We start from the raw sequence: 14,301 nt of genomic DNA, 5'->3' as shown, positions 1-14,301 counted from the left end.
TATAGACTCCACTATCTTGAGGAATTTCCCATCTATTCCCATTTTTTGTAGAGTTTTGAGCGTGAATGGGTGTTGGATTTTGTCAAAGGCTTTCTCTGCATCTATTGAGATAATCATGTGGTTTTTGGCTTTGCTTTTATTGATGTGGTGAATGACATTGATTGACTTACAGATGTTGAACCAGCCTTGCTTTCCTGGGATGAATCCCACTTGGTCATGATGAACAATCTTTTTGATATGTTGCTGTATCCGGTTGGCCAAGATCTTATTTAATAGTTTGGCATCTATGTTCATCAGAGATATTGGTCTGTAGTTTTCCTTTTTAGTTCTGTCCCTATCAGCTTTTGGTATCAGGGTGATGTTGGCTTCATAGAAGGTGGAAGGGAGTATTCCTGCTTCTTCAATCTTATGGAAAAGCTTAAGAAGTATGGGTACTAACTGTTTCCTGAAAGTTTTGTAGAATTCGTTTGTGAAGCCATCTGCTACAGGACTTTTGTTGTTGGGGAGATTCTTAATAACGGTTTCAGTTTCTTTGTCTGTGATTGGTGCATTTAGATTTTGTAGTTCTTCTTGGTTCAGTTTTGGAAGGGCATATGCTTCTAGGAATTGTTCCATTTCTTCCAGATTCTCTAGCTTGGTGGCGTATAGTTCTTCATAGAAGTTTCGCAGGATTCTCTGAATTTCTGTGGTGTCAGTTGTGATATCTCCTCCATTGTTTACAATTCTATTAATTTGAGTCTTCTCTCTTATCATAATAGCTAAAACCTGGAAGCAACCCAGGTGCCCAACAACAGATGAGTGGCTAAGAAAGCTGTGGTATATATACACAATGGAATACTATACAGCTATCAAGAACAATGAACCCACCTTCTGTGACCCATCTTGGACAGATCTAGAAGGAATTATGTTAAGTGAGCTAAGTCAGAAAGATAAAGATGAGTATGGGATGATCCTACTCATCAACAGAAGTTGACTAAGAAGATCTGAAAGGGAAAGTAAAAGCAGGACCTGACCAAATTGTAAGTAGGGCACCAAAGTAAAAGCCCTGTGGTGAGGGGTAGACATGCAGCTTCCTGGGCCAGTGGGGGGTGGGAGTGTGTGGGAGGGATAGGTCACAGTCTTTTGGTGGTGGGAATGGTGTTTATGTACACTCCTAGCAAAATGTAGACATATAAATCAGTAGTTAATTAATATGAGAGGGGGAAAATCAATTGTATGTCTCAAAGTTTTTCAAAACACAAACTGAAACTTTTTAATATATAGGCTGTGTATTTGATATGTGAACTCTCTCAAAAGCCTAGACCAAGTAGATTAGAAGCATCCAATAGCACAGCTATATACAAGATACTGGATACTGTACAGCAAACCATAACAAAAGGACTTTTCAAAGTTAACCCAATTAACAAATAATGTGATGATAACATTAACTATCGATTGTCTTTTTTGAACCCTAAGACAGCAGGAACCTCACATCTCCACTATAGAGCCCCTACTTCCCCCAGTCCTGGAACCTTTGGATAGGGCCCACTTTCCCGTATGCCTCTCCCAATCCATATCAAATAATATCGCATCCGCCGATCACAACCTAACCAACGCAACGATTGCCACCTCAATATGCTTCACCTCAGACTGTGTCCAGAGACTTCACATATGGAATGACAACCCTTCAGCTTCATTACTCGGGTGAGACCTTTCCTTTTATAGTACACTCTAATTACATCTCAGGTGGTTCACTTTCTAACAAAGTCCCAAAACCTAGATATACACCAGTTTCTGTGAGAGAGAGCTTATGTTCACATGTATCCATAAACTACTGCAAAATATATACCTGAAAGCAGAAGTACACTAGAGTTTGCAGTGAGTACCTCCCTAACACTTCTTCTCCACTATTCCAAGCTTTGGGTCCATGATTGCTCAACAATTTGTTTGGCTTTGTATGTTAACTCTCTTTTTAATCACCAGGTTCCAGATGCCATCAGGATGCTGGCCAGCCTTTCCTGGATTGAAGACCCCACCAATGTGTCCTGGAGCTCAGCTTCCCCAGAGACACACCCTACTAGGGAAAGAGAGAGGCATACTGGGAGTATGGACCAACCAGTCAACGCCCATGTTCAGCGGGGAAGCAATTACAGAAGGCAGACCTTCTACCTTCTGCAACCCTCAATGACCCTGGGTCCATGCTCCCAGAGGGATAGAGAATGGGAAAGCTATCAGGGGAGGGGGTGGGATATGGAGATTGGGTGGTGGGAATTGTGTGGAGTTGTACCCCTCCTACCCTATGATTTTGTTAATTAATCCTTTCTTAAACAAAAAAAAATTAAAAAAAAAGAAATTGAAAGTAAAATTCCTTAACATAATTCACATCATAGTCAATGGGGAAAAACCTGGACCCATACACTCCCAAAATCAACACTTAGATAAGGATATCCACTCTCACTACCTCTATTCAACATAATCCTAGAAGTCCTCAGTAGAGCAATCTGGCAAAAAATATATCAAATGTATTCAAATTGGGAAGAGAGGAGTTAGACTATCAATATTATAAGATTGCAGGATCATGTGCTGAGTGAACCCCAAAACTCTAACTAAATACTACTGGAAACCATCTGTAAATTAAGTACAATAGAAATATACAAAATCAAACATGCAAAGTTATGACATTTATATACACAAATGATGAGTGAGACTAATATATGGCAAAAGGTTCAAAATTATGTAATCAGGAAAGAAGGACCCTTTAACAAATTGTGTAGGGAGAGCTGGGCAGTCACATGTAAAAAAATGAAACAGAGGTGGGGAGATGCCATAATGATAAAGCATAAAGATTCATTACCACCATAAAGCAGCCGAGAACTACTCCTCTCAGTCTCTACCTCCAGATAACAATAATGAGGAATTTAAAAATCAGGACTTCTAGGAGGCATGGCATTGAATAACAGGGATCAAATTTTCTCTCCTCCCCAACATCAAAAAAATACAATAAGAGAAGCATCTGAAGCCAAAATCGATAGTAGAGGATTCTGCAGCCTCAGGTGGGTGCTCAAGTGCAGCTGGGGCAAAAGAGGCATCAGACTTTGTTCACTGTATCAAATGAGAAGCTACAAACTGTATACATACTTCTAAGGGCAGGGATTTTGACCATAACAGATTTTCTAAAAACAAATAAGCAAAGAACCAATCTTAAAATATTTCTTGTGGAAAGTAGGCAAAGAAATGAGACTTTTCACTGAGGAATATACCCTGATGGCAAATAAGCAAATGGGCAGAGGTTGAGCACCATTAACCATAGAGAAATGAAAATTAAAAGCACAATTAGAGGAAGTCCAGCTGTAGCGAAGTGGGTTAAGTGCAGGTGGCTCAAAGCACAAGGACCAGCATAAGGATCCTGGTTGGAGCCCCCGGCTCCCCAGGGGGAATCGCTTCACAGGCTGTGAAGCAGGTCTGCAGGTGTCTCTCTTTTTCTCCCCCTCTCTGTCGTCCCTTCCCCTCTCCATTTCTCTCTGTCGTATCTAAAAACGACGACATCAATAACAACAGGGAGTCAGGCTGTCGTCCAGCGGGTTAAGCGCAGGCGGCTCAAAGCGCAATGACCAGGGTAAGAATCCGGGTTCGAGCCCGCGGCTCCCCACGGGGAATCGCTTCACAGGTGGTGAAGAAGGTCTGCAGATGTCTCTCTTTCTCTCCCCCTCTGTCTTACCGTCCTCTCTCCATTTCTCTATGTCCTATCCAACAGCAATGACATCAATAACAACAACAATAATAACTACAACAATAAAACAAGGGCAACACAAGGGAATAAATAAATACATTAAATTAAATTAAAAAACACAATTAGATATCACGCTATATCTATCAAGATGACTATCATTTTTTTCAAAAGTGACAATTCCAAATGCTGGTGGAATGCAAGATAAAAGTGCTTCATACATAGATGGTGAGAATGTAAAATGTCACAGTCACCGCTGAAACCAATTTTGAACTTCCCCATATAACACACATCCAAGAAGATGTGATCCAGCTGCTGCATTTTAGTGCATTTATTCCCAAGAAATGAGGACATGTCACATGTGGTGGCTTTATTTGCAATAGGGAACAACAACAAAGCTATCAGTACAGGTGTTTTTCAGAAATGAGTAACTAAGTTTAGGAAAATATATACTACACAATACTCCTTAGCAATAATTAGAATCCTGCTCTGCATACAATCAACTTAGAAGGATAAATGGAAGATAATGCTGATTGAATAATGCTGAGTGAAGTTAATTCCAAAGGATGCATGCATAAATTCTGATTTCATTGATGTACTCTTTAGAAATCATGGAATTGTAGTTGCCAGGAGTCAGTGATGAGGTGACCTCAACATGGACTTGGCGTTAAAGGTTAATGTGAGTTATCACACTGGTCAGACACCTGTTCTACATTTAAACTATAGTAGTGTCTTCAGAGGTACACACACACACACACACACACACACACACACACACACACACACACGAATGATTGAAATGATTTGTTTGCATCTATGTCCCTATCCCATTAGGGATTTGTACCAGGGTAAGGAATCAGGTGCCTGTGACTCCAGAGCTCTCTGCCTCACTTCCCATAGCTGAATTTAAGTATTCTATGATCCCAGTGAAAGTTGAGTGTAATAGGTGATATTGACTTTTGAGTTAATTCTTGTGAGTACAATGTAACTGTTCCATCAATAGACAAAACTCATTGATTTTAAGGAACTTTACGTGTGAAAATGCATGTGTCAATCCTCTTCATTTCTCTTCTTTCCTCAGACTAAAAGCCTCCCACTCCCCTTGCCCTTCCCCATCTTAATTTGCCCTGCACATATTTCTATTTCAAATGGCAGCTGTGTAAACCAGAAGGTAATGGCAAATCTGGGGAGTGGTTATTGCAGGCACAAGCATACCCACACTCACCAATATGTTACAATGAATACCCATGGGCTGGCAATAGAGCTCACTTTGATAGTGCATCTGATATAACATGGGCACAGCCCAGACTCCAGTCAGATACCACTGCACTGGGGAAAGCTTCAGTGCTGTAGTCTCTCTCTCTCTCTCTCTCTCTCTCTCTCTCTCTCTCCATATGTGTGTGTGTGTGTGTACACACGTGTGTGTGAATTTTTGTGTACATGCGTTATGAAAAATTCAGATAGATGTAGTGAAGTCCCAGTGATACAAAAGAAAATGTAGTACATATTTATTAGCTTACACGTCTTCCTAGTAGATAGAGAAGATGGTGATTGTCCCTCCCTGTGGGATTAGATGAGATACAATGAACTACAAAAGTAAGAAAATAGAACTTAAAAAGTTCAATGTTACAAACAACATAGATTTTGCTATACAGGATAAGGAAAGGCATCATTTGATCATTAATTGAGTTTAGTTTGGGCTGGGTAATGGTGCACCCAGTTGAATACCCACATTGTTGGGTTCAAGCCTCTAATCCCCATCTACAGGGAAACGCCTCATGAGTCATGAGGCAGGGCTGAAGGTATCTGTCTTTCTCTCCCTCTCTGTTTCTCCCTCCCCTATTCAATTCTCTCTGCAATATCAGGCAATATAGAAAAGGAAACTGGGGCCAGTAGAGCAAAAGGTTAAGCATGAAGCACAAGGTCCTGAGCAATGATTGTGGTTCCAGCCCCCAGCTCCTCACATGTAGAAGGGTTGCTTCACAAGTGGTAAAGCAGGTCTGCAGATGTCTGTCTTTCTCTCCCCCTCTCTGTCTTCCCTTCCTCTCTCTATTTCTCTCTGTCTTATCCAAATGGGAAAAATGGCCACCAGGAACAGTGAATTCATAGTGCAGGCACTGAGCCCCAGTATAACCCTGGAAGCAAAGAAAAGGCATTTGAAGCTGAGTCTCTCTCTCCTTCCCTCCTTCCTTAAAAAAAAAAGAAAAAAAAAGGAAGGAAGGAAGGAAGAAAGAAAGAAAGAAAGAAAGAAAGAAAGAAAGAAAGAAAAGAAGAGGAAAGGAAATAAAAGAAAAGGGGGGTGTGCAGATGCTAGGAGCTCTAGGCAGGGAGCCCCAGTGATAACCCTGATGGCAATAAAATATAAAAAGTAATTAAGTGGAAAGGTATTATGTTCGGTGGTAGATTTTGAATAATTTATTGAGATAAGAGCCGACTCACTGAGGAGAAGTCAGTAAAGATTCTACGGGTTTTAGCTTGAGAATGAGTTACTTCAGACTGGCCTACTGAGAGGAAAACTTCATGAGACAAGCTTGGCAAGTGATACATGTCACTTACCTAGGTTGCTCAATTTTTTGGCACAGAGAAGCTCATAATCTCCTGTGATCTTTGCATCTCTGCATCATCAGTTGTAATTTTATCTCTCTCAACTCTGATTGATTTTTATCATAGTGTCCTATGTGTTTTTTTTTTTCCTTTCTTGGTGAGTCTTGTCTGTGGTTTATCTATCTTAATCTAACTTTTTGAAGAACCAGATCACTGTTCCATTAAAAATTTTGAATAATATTTTTAGTTTCTATTTATTATATTTGTGCTCTGATTTTAACAATTTGTTTTTTCCTGTTGACTGTTTTTCTCTTCAGATAATTAAAAAGAAAAGAGAATTCAGGTAGAGGAGTCAATTTTTGAAGTGGAACATTAAAGTGAGGTGTTGAATCACTTTCAACTAAATGAGTAATATTAACATTAAGCTCCCCAGAAAATATTTTGATTCAAACTATTCATGAGGATGTCTAGAAAAATCATGTGTAAGGGGATGTTTTCCATCTAACTCTATAAAATACTATGATATTTTAGTTCTATTATTCTGATATAATAAGAATTATATCAGAGCAGACAAAAAAGCTCAATTGGATAGAGTGCTTGCTTGGTTCTATGTCTGTCTCAGGTTGGAGCCCTGCCCCCACTGCACTGAAGAAATCTCTTTGCTGTGGTGGTTTGTTCTTTAAAAAAAGGTATTCTAGGGGGCTGGGTTAAGGGCACATATCACTATGTTCAAGGATAAGAGTTTCAGTCCCTGTTGCCCACCAGCAGGGAGGATTCTTCATGGATAGCGAAGAAGGTTTGTAGGTATCGCTTTACCTCTCTTTTTCCCTTTCCCTCTCAGTTTCTCAGATAGTGCTGACACCTATCCCTAGTAACCCTGGAGACAATAAAAAATATGATAGTTTTTTTATAAAGGATAAGAAAAAAGCCAGTCTGGAGTGATGAAGCCTAATGATAACAATATATATATTATATTTAAATATATTTAATATATTTAAAATATATATTTAAAGTTTAAATGAAAGTACACTCAAATGGATAGATTTAACTTTTACTATATGAAGATTATTTTAAAAGTCATAAAACAGTTCTTTATCATATCAGAATACATATAGTCTATCTAGCTGTCTACGTAATCTCCTCACTCTAAGACTCTTCTACAAAATGATCACCAGAGATCTCTATTATTTTTATGCTTAAAAAGTTATTTTTATTGGTATATTGCACATGGTAAGCTCACTCTTCATTGGCCTTTAACTTTACTTTCTTTTTCCCAAGGGAAATATTTCCAATAGTCCAAGCTACTTCAGCTGAAAGAATAATTGTTCCCATGGTAGATTATGGTGACTGAGCCATATAGTAAACCTTTAGTATACTTGAGTACAAAGAGCAGGTCAAGATATAAACTATCACTAATAAGATAATTAGATAAGAAGCAACACTCAGGGGCTGGGGCAGATGCTATAATGGTTATGCAAAGAGACTCTTGTCTCTGAGGCTCCAAAGCTCATGTGCCATGTTAAATTCCCAGCACCACCATGAGTCAGAGCTGAGCAGTGATCAGGTAAATAAACAAAAAAAAGATAAAATAAATCTGTAAAAATAAAAAAACAAGTAAAACTCACCAAATTATATGTTGAAGAGACAGTGGGATTAGCTTAAATGTACTAACATTTGTTTTACTGTGATTAGTACAAACTTTATTTTAGTTTTTCTACTTCTGTCAACTTATAAAATATTATTTATTTCTTATAAGCACTCAATAGATATTACAGAATTTGGTGTGGATTTTTTTTTTTCTTTTTCTTTTTTCCTCCAGGGTTATCACTGGGGTTCACTGCAGGCACTATGAATCCATTCTTCCTAGAAGTCATTTATTTCCTTTTATTGGATAGGACAGAGCGAAACTGAGAGAAGGAGGGCAGGGAGATAGAAACATAGACACATGCATACCTGCTTCACCACTTGTGAAGTGTCCCCACTGCAGGGGAGGGAGCTGAGGCTTGAATCTGGATCTGTGAGTGCATCCTTGTGCTTTGTACTAGGTGTGCTTAACTGAGTATACCATCATCCAGCCCCCAGAATCTGTAATTTTTATTCTTAATGCTATTTTTGGTTATTGCTCTTCTCTGCTGTCTCTGCTGCTCAGCTCTGGTAATGCAGTTCTGGGGATCAAGCCTGCAACTCCATGTGCTGTACATGTGAGTGGCCTCCCTGGACCTTTCCTCCATTCTTTGGTCTCTGCTTAAAATGCAGCCCCTGAAAGAATTAATATGTAATACCACACTTTCTAATACTGTCTGACAATTAGTGAAGTTCACTTTCCTATTCCCTTTTAACAGAAACCTTGTTGTCTTGTGTAAGATAACAAAATATATCAGATTTTTATGATTAAAATATCTACTGTTTCCACAAAGTCCTCATTTCTCTATATTTCAGTTGCCAGAATTAATGTCTTCCTGCTATTCATCACTGAATTGAGAACACTTTATATTTGCATTCAATGTTTATATCTCATACTTTCATCCCTCTTCTCCTCTTCTCTCCTCATGTTTTTTTTTTTTTTTTTTTTTTTTTTCCTTTTCTTTCCCTTTACAGTATCAGTTTTGGATCTGTGGTGTTTTCTGAGACTGAATCTGGAACATCAGCTATGTCAGGCATAAAAATATTAGCATAATTACTATGTTAACTCCCCAGCCCATACTATAAAAGTGTATACTCTTATAACCCATTTATCAAGAGAGATACTTACCTTCAGGATCTTCATGCTTTCAAAATGTGTTTTCATATTCATGAAAGTTCTTTTCTACTCCAAATCCCCCTTCAGTCTTAGATGTCTTCAGTGGACCAAGAAATTTTCCAAACAGCCACAACAAAGTATTTCACTTCCTCAACTTCTACTTTGGATACTAATTCTCATGGTTGCAACCTCAGTCCTCATAGCTGTTTTACCACAATGTCATACATTTATGCATAACCACAAATACTGAACTTTCAGTGTCTTCATGCATCTTCTCACTAGCCATGTTCAGAATCACAGGGTTCTCTTGTATTCTGTTGTGTTTATCTTTATATAATTTATCTGGCCATCATTACTTCACTGTCTAGCTGGGGTCCTGGATTAGTCAGTAGCTATCCTTTGATAATGAGTCTCTCTTTTGTCCCTTTTTATTTCTCTCTCTTCATCTCTCTCTCTCTCTTTCTCTCTCTCCTTCAGTGTCCCCTGATGAATTATTTTTATAGAATAGTTCATATTCATTCACTGAATAAAATAAGAGGAGCAAGATCAAATCCTTCAGCCTGACAAGAAGCACCAACATTCAGTGCTTGCTTCAGAACTGCATTGGAGTTTCACTGAGGCTTTGTTTGGATACCTTAGAGATTTATTTCTTCCTCTGTCCAATATTACTCCTTTTCCCTTCCCTTTGTCCATCTCCATTTCTAAAAATACATTTTGCATCCTCCAGTTTATTCTGGTAAATGATTCTAAGGAACATAAACTACTAGAATTGGCCCTAGGAGAAGTAAGAGGAAAAAAATCAAGTAATAAAGTAATATATATCATTTATAACTTGGATGTCAATAAAAACACAATCACCAAATACAGGGAAAACACAAACATCATGAGGCACAAAGCTGTATCTCATGTGTTAAAATATTTACCAGTGGAAAACTGACAGAAGAGAAGGAAATTCACTAACCTGGAAAAAGATGAATGTATGGGCTCATTGTATTGGAGTTTGAGATTTATGGGAGCATGATTACAGGGATCAAATAGCTATTGTTCATCTGCCTGGAAACTCAGAGGAATATAATGACTATCTCAGAATGAATCAGAGACAATTAAAAGTTAATTGTGAAAATGTAAAAATTTGTGTTAAGAGGTTCATATGCCTGAGACCCCAGAAGCATCAGGTTCAGTCCCTGGCACCACCATATGTTAGAGTATGTATGTGTTTATAAAAATAAATATGTACATATGTTCATATTTATATGCATGTATGTAAACCAAAAATAAACTCTAGCTAATGGACAGAGAAAACAAAATGCCTACGTTCCCAATGAAGGCATGTTTATTCATTACACTTATCTGGGGATCTGGTTTGGAAAGTCTAGAGTTATAACAGATGGCGAAAACATCTGGGTGACTAGCTGTGGAATATTTTGACTCATATTTCTCAGAGTCTTCCGATAGTACACTGACTCATGAAATTCCAATACATTCAATGTTCACAGAGCAAAGCAGCTGAGGTGTATAGCTTTGTAACATGGTCCCCCATTGCAAGACACATATTGACCTTAGTTTACCTCTGCTGAGCCTAAACTCAGGCTCAGTTCAGAAAGATCTAGATGAGGATGTGCTAGAGTTGATATGGGAAGAAGATACATTCTGAAAGACCTACATGGCATTACTGGCAGGGAATCAATCTATCAGCTACTTTAGGGGTTTGTTCAGTAATTCAGAAATTTGCAATGAATACAGAGAGTTTATTGATGAAGGAGTATTTTTCTGAGATTCAGGAATCCAGGTGATGATTCCATCTCACTAATAGTATAGTTCCTAACTCATAGAAGAAAAGAAGATTCCTGTTGTTTATCTGACTAGATTATTTAAAGGAAAACACATTCCTATCTACACATCTTGCTTTTTGGTACAATAATGAAGGCTTATACTCAAAGGTTTTCCATGATTTGATTTCAAAATATTGATTCTGGTTGAGAAATAAGAACAAAAAGGGAAACACAAAGCAGATCTTGCACTGGGCTTGGTGTATTTAATCAAAGTAAAGGACTCTGAAGGGAGAGATTTTCAGTTCCTAGTTCATGATAATAGAGGAAGAACTGGGGTGTGGGTGAGAATGTTCGAAGAAAACTGAGAAATATTTACACATGTACTAACATCTGTATTTACTGCAAACCATTAATCCCTCCAAAATATATAAAATAAAATAAAAATAATTATAATGGCCTAATATGTATGATACATATTCTGTAATAATTTACTTAAAATGTCCTCTACATATTAATTTGCAAATATATATGTGTGTGTGTGTGTGTATTTACCAACCTTTAGATCGATGTTTTATCACTATATTTTGGGCACACCCAAATTATATTAATATTCTCATTTTATTAGAAAAAAGTAGATTTATACTTTTAAAAAATAAAGGGTTCTGATTCCTCTCATTTTATTGTCTTACCTTTTACATGTAATTTTAAAATTTAATACTAAATTGTCTGTACACTCTGAGATAAAATAATAAATGTGGCTTTTAAACAATGATTGTCACTATTCAATTGTCCAACCCCCTTTTCTTGCTAATACTTTCCATTATCTATTGATTATTATACTTTCATAGAACTTGCCAATATTTGAAGATTTAATTTGTCCTGAAGTCAGTCTGGTCTGCAGTTAATAGGAAATTAGATTTTCCTATGCTATTTATTTGCAATTATCACACCTTTTTTTCCCCATTTATTATTACTTTATTTCTTCTAGGGTTACCTATTCACAATCTATATTTTATTTAAAAATATATTGTATTTGTTAACTACAGAGTAAGAAGTCAGAGTATAATTTTACATATAAGTTAATGGGGATCAAGCACGACTTTTTTAAAACTTTTAATTAATTTGTTTATTATTGTATAGAGACAGAGACACACTTGCAGCTCCATGTCACTACTCCTGAACTTTTCTTCCCTGCAGATGGGGACCAGGTTTGAGACCAGGTAACCTTGCAAACTGTAATGTGTGTGCTTAACCAGATGCTACACTGCATGGCCCCTTAAACTTGTTTTCACATGCTTACAATTTCTGCATGCTACATGATGAGCAAACACATAAGTCTCATTTTTAATCTTTAAAAAATTATTTATAAAATGGAAACATTAACAAGGCTATAGGATAAGAGGGGTACAATTCCCACTCCCAGAACTCCATATCCGATCCGATCCTCTGATAGCTTCCCTGTTCTTTTTTTTTTAAATTTTAATTATTATTATTTTCCCTTTTGTTGCCCTTGTTTTTTATTGTTGTTGTAGTTATTATTGTTGATGTCATCATTGTTGGATCGGACAGAGATAATTGGAGAGAGGAAGGGAAGACAGAGAGGGGGAGAGAAAGAGAGACACCTGCAGACCTGTTTCACCACCTGTGAAGCGACTCCCCTGTAGGTGGGGAGCCAGGGCTCTAACTGGCATCCTTCCTCAGGTTCTTGCACTTTGCACCATGTGCACTTAACCAGCTACCGCCCAACCCACAGCTTCTATATTCTTTATCCCTCTAAAAGTATGGACTCAGGATCATTATGGGGTACAGAAGGTGGAATGTCTGTCTTCTGTAATTGTTTTCCCACTGAACATGGGCCTTCATAGGTCCATCTGTATTCCCAGTCTGTCTCTCTCTTTCCCTAGTGGGGCAAGGATCTGGGATGGGGGTTCTAGGACACATTGTTGGGGTCCTCAGACCTGGGAAGTCTGTTTGGGATCATGGTAGCATCTGGAAACTTGTGGGGTTTCTTCCCAGCCATCTCTCCAGCTTGGAGAATCAAGCCCTCACTTAACCTGTGGTGGGGTCCTTCTTGCCATTTCTGTGGGTGCTCTGGTCCCAGGTTGGGATGGCCAGGGGTGTCCACAGAGGTTAATTGGCACCTGTAGGGAAAGATGGAAAGAAAAACCAATCAGAGCACCCCCCCACATACACACACCCACTACAGATGCTGGAAGATTTATATCCAGGCATGCAGAAAGGCTGTTCCCTGGAATACGCTGATCTCAGAGAGCCCTCACTGGCAGGAGCTCTGAAACTTCTCTGCCTTAGCTTCTTAAGTGCTGGGGTGCTGGGCAAAGGCTCACCTCCTCCAGGTGCAGACACGTTGGGGTCCTCATCCCTTAGAAATGGCCGCCATTGAGGGTCCCTGCCCACCTGCTCATGCATCCTCGAGGTGGGGGTTGGGGCGCGAGCACAAGCAGGTGCAGGTCAGTTGGAGGAGGCGGCCCCGTGGACACAGCACTGGCCAGCGCTCGCGCATTCGCCATGCAAGGCAGAGCTGGGAGGAAGGGTAATGGGAGGAAGGGGAACAGGGCCTGGGCTGGGTTTCCTTAGGATGCTGGCAAGAACCAGGGCCTATTAGATACACACAGGATGCTCTTCACTCAGGCTCCTGGGGGAGCCTCCTGTCTCCTGAGCCCGGCTCTAGGTATGGGGTTTGCGCAAAGCTTGGAGCACAGCTCTGGGCTCAGAGCCTTAGGATCTAAGGCTGCAGACAACTTTGCCCATGCCTGGACTCTGAGGCCTCTGTTCTCTTGGGGAGGGGGGGGTCCCTTGCCCAGGAGGCCTGTCCCTGTCCTCCATCCCCCCTGCACTGAGCTGTGCAGGGAGGCCAGAGCCTGGGTCCCTAACACAGTACTGTAAGTCTTTCAGTGGCCAGCACACCTGACTGGATCCCCTTGCACATGAGGGCAGGATGGGTATAAGGACTGAATAGCACAATGTCCACAAGCAGTTGGTGTCATAGACTGGGTTTTTGTGACCAACATCCAGATCCAAAGATAAACCTGGGGCTATTAGTAAATATGAAAAGTAAAATTAAAGAAAATCAAAATTGGATGGTGTGTTTTTTTATATAGAAAAATAAACAACTTTGGTTTAAAGAGGGAGAGGTGGACAAAAATGTGCTGTTGCATGAAGAATTGAAGAGAAGGGATCAGCAAGGATAATCTTCGAGGGTACACTCACAAGTCCTAAATGTCTCTCATGCATGAACTGAACACTGTGCAGGGCACCTCGGGCCCTGCTCACCTGCCAGAGCCCCATGGAATGCCCCCTCCTACCCAGCACCCCTACCCAGGGCCCCTCCCCCACTGTGGAATGTTGGGGGTGCATCCTTCCACAGTTTAAATTCAAATCCACACAGCCTCCACTTGGATGCTGAGCAGCTGTTGGAACAGGTTGCTCTTCTCCACTCTCTTCTGCTGACTTTATTGGTGTGGTATGTAAGCTGCTAGGACTTGGGGGACAGGACCCAAGTCTCTGGAGATGTTTCCAGA

General features: G+C 39.6%; 1 long non-coding RNA gene across 1 annotated transcript in view; it reads right to left on the bottom strand.

Moving 5' to 3' along the window:
- Window positions 1-12,889, bottom strand: part of LOC132537689 (uncharacterized) — a 90,087-nt gene extending 77,198 nt beyond the window's left edge. The window contains exon 1 of the long non-coding RNA XR_009549150.1: window positions 12,817-12,889. This is a non-coding gene — a long non-coding RNA (uncharacterized LOC132537689). The remainder of the gene's footprint in view (window positions 1-12,816) is intronic.
- Between the last annotated feature and the right edge of the window lie 1,412 nt (window positions 12,890-14,301).

The sequence above is a fragment of the Erinaceus europaeus genome, chromosome 3, assembly GCF_950295315.1.
Source record: "Erinaceus europaeus chromosome 3, mEriEur2.1, whole genome shotgun sequence".
Classification (NCBI taxonomy): domain Eukaryota; kingdom Metazoa; phylum Chordata; class Mammalia; order Eulipotyphla; family Erinaceidae; genus Erinaceus; species Erinaceus europaeus.
Note: the sequence above shows the minus strand (reverse complement) of the source record. Positions and strands in the feature narration are given on the sequence as shown.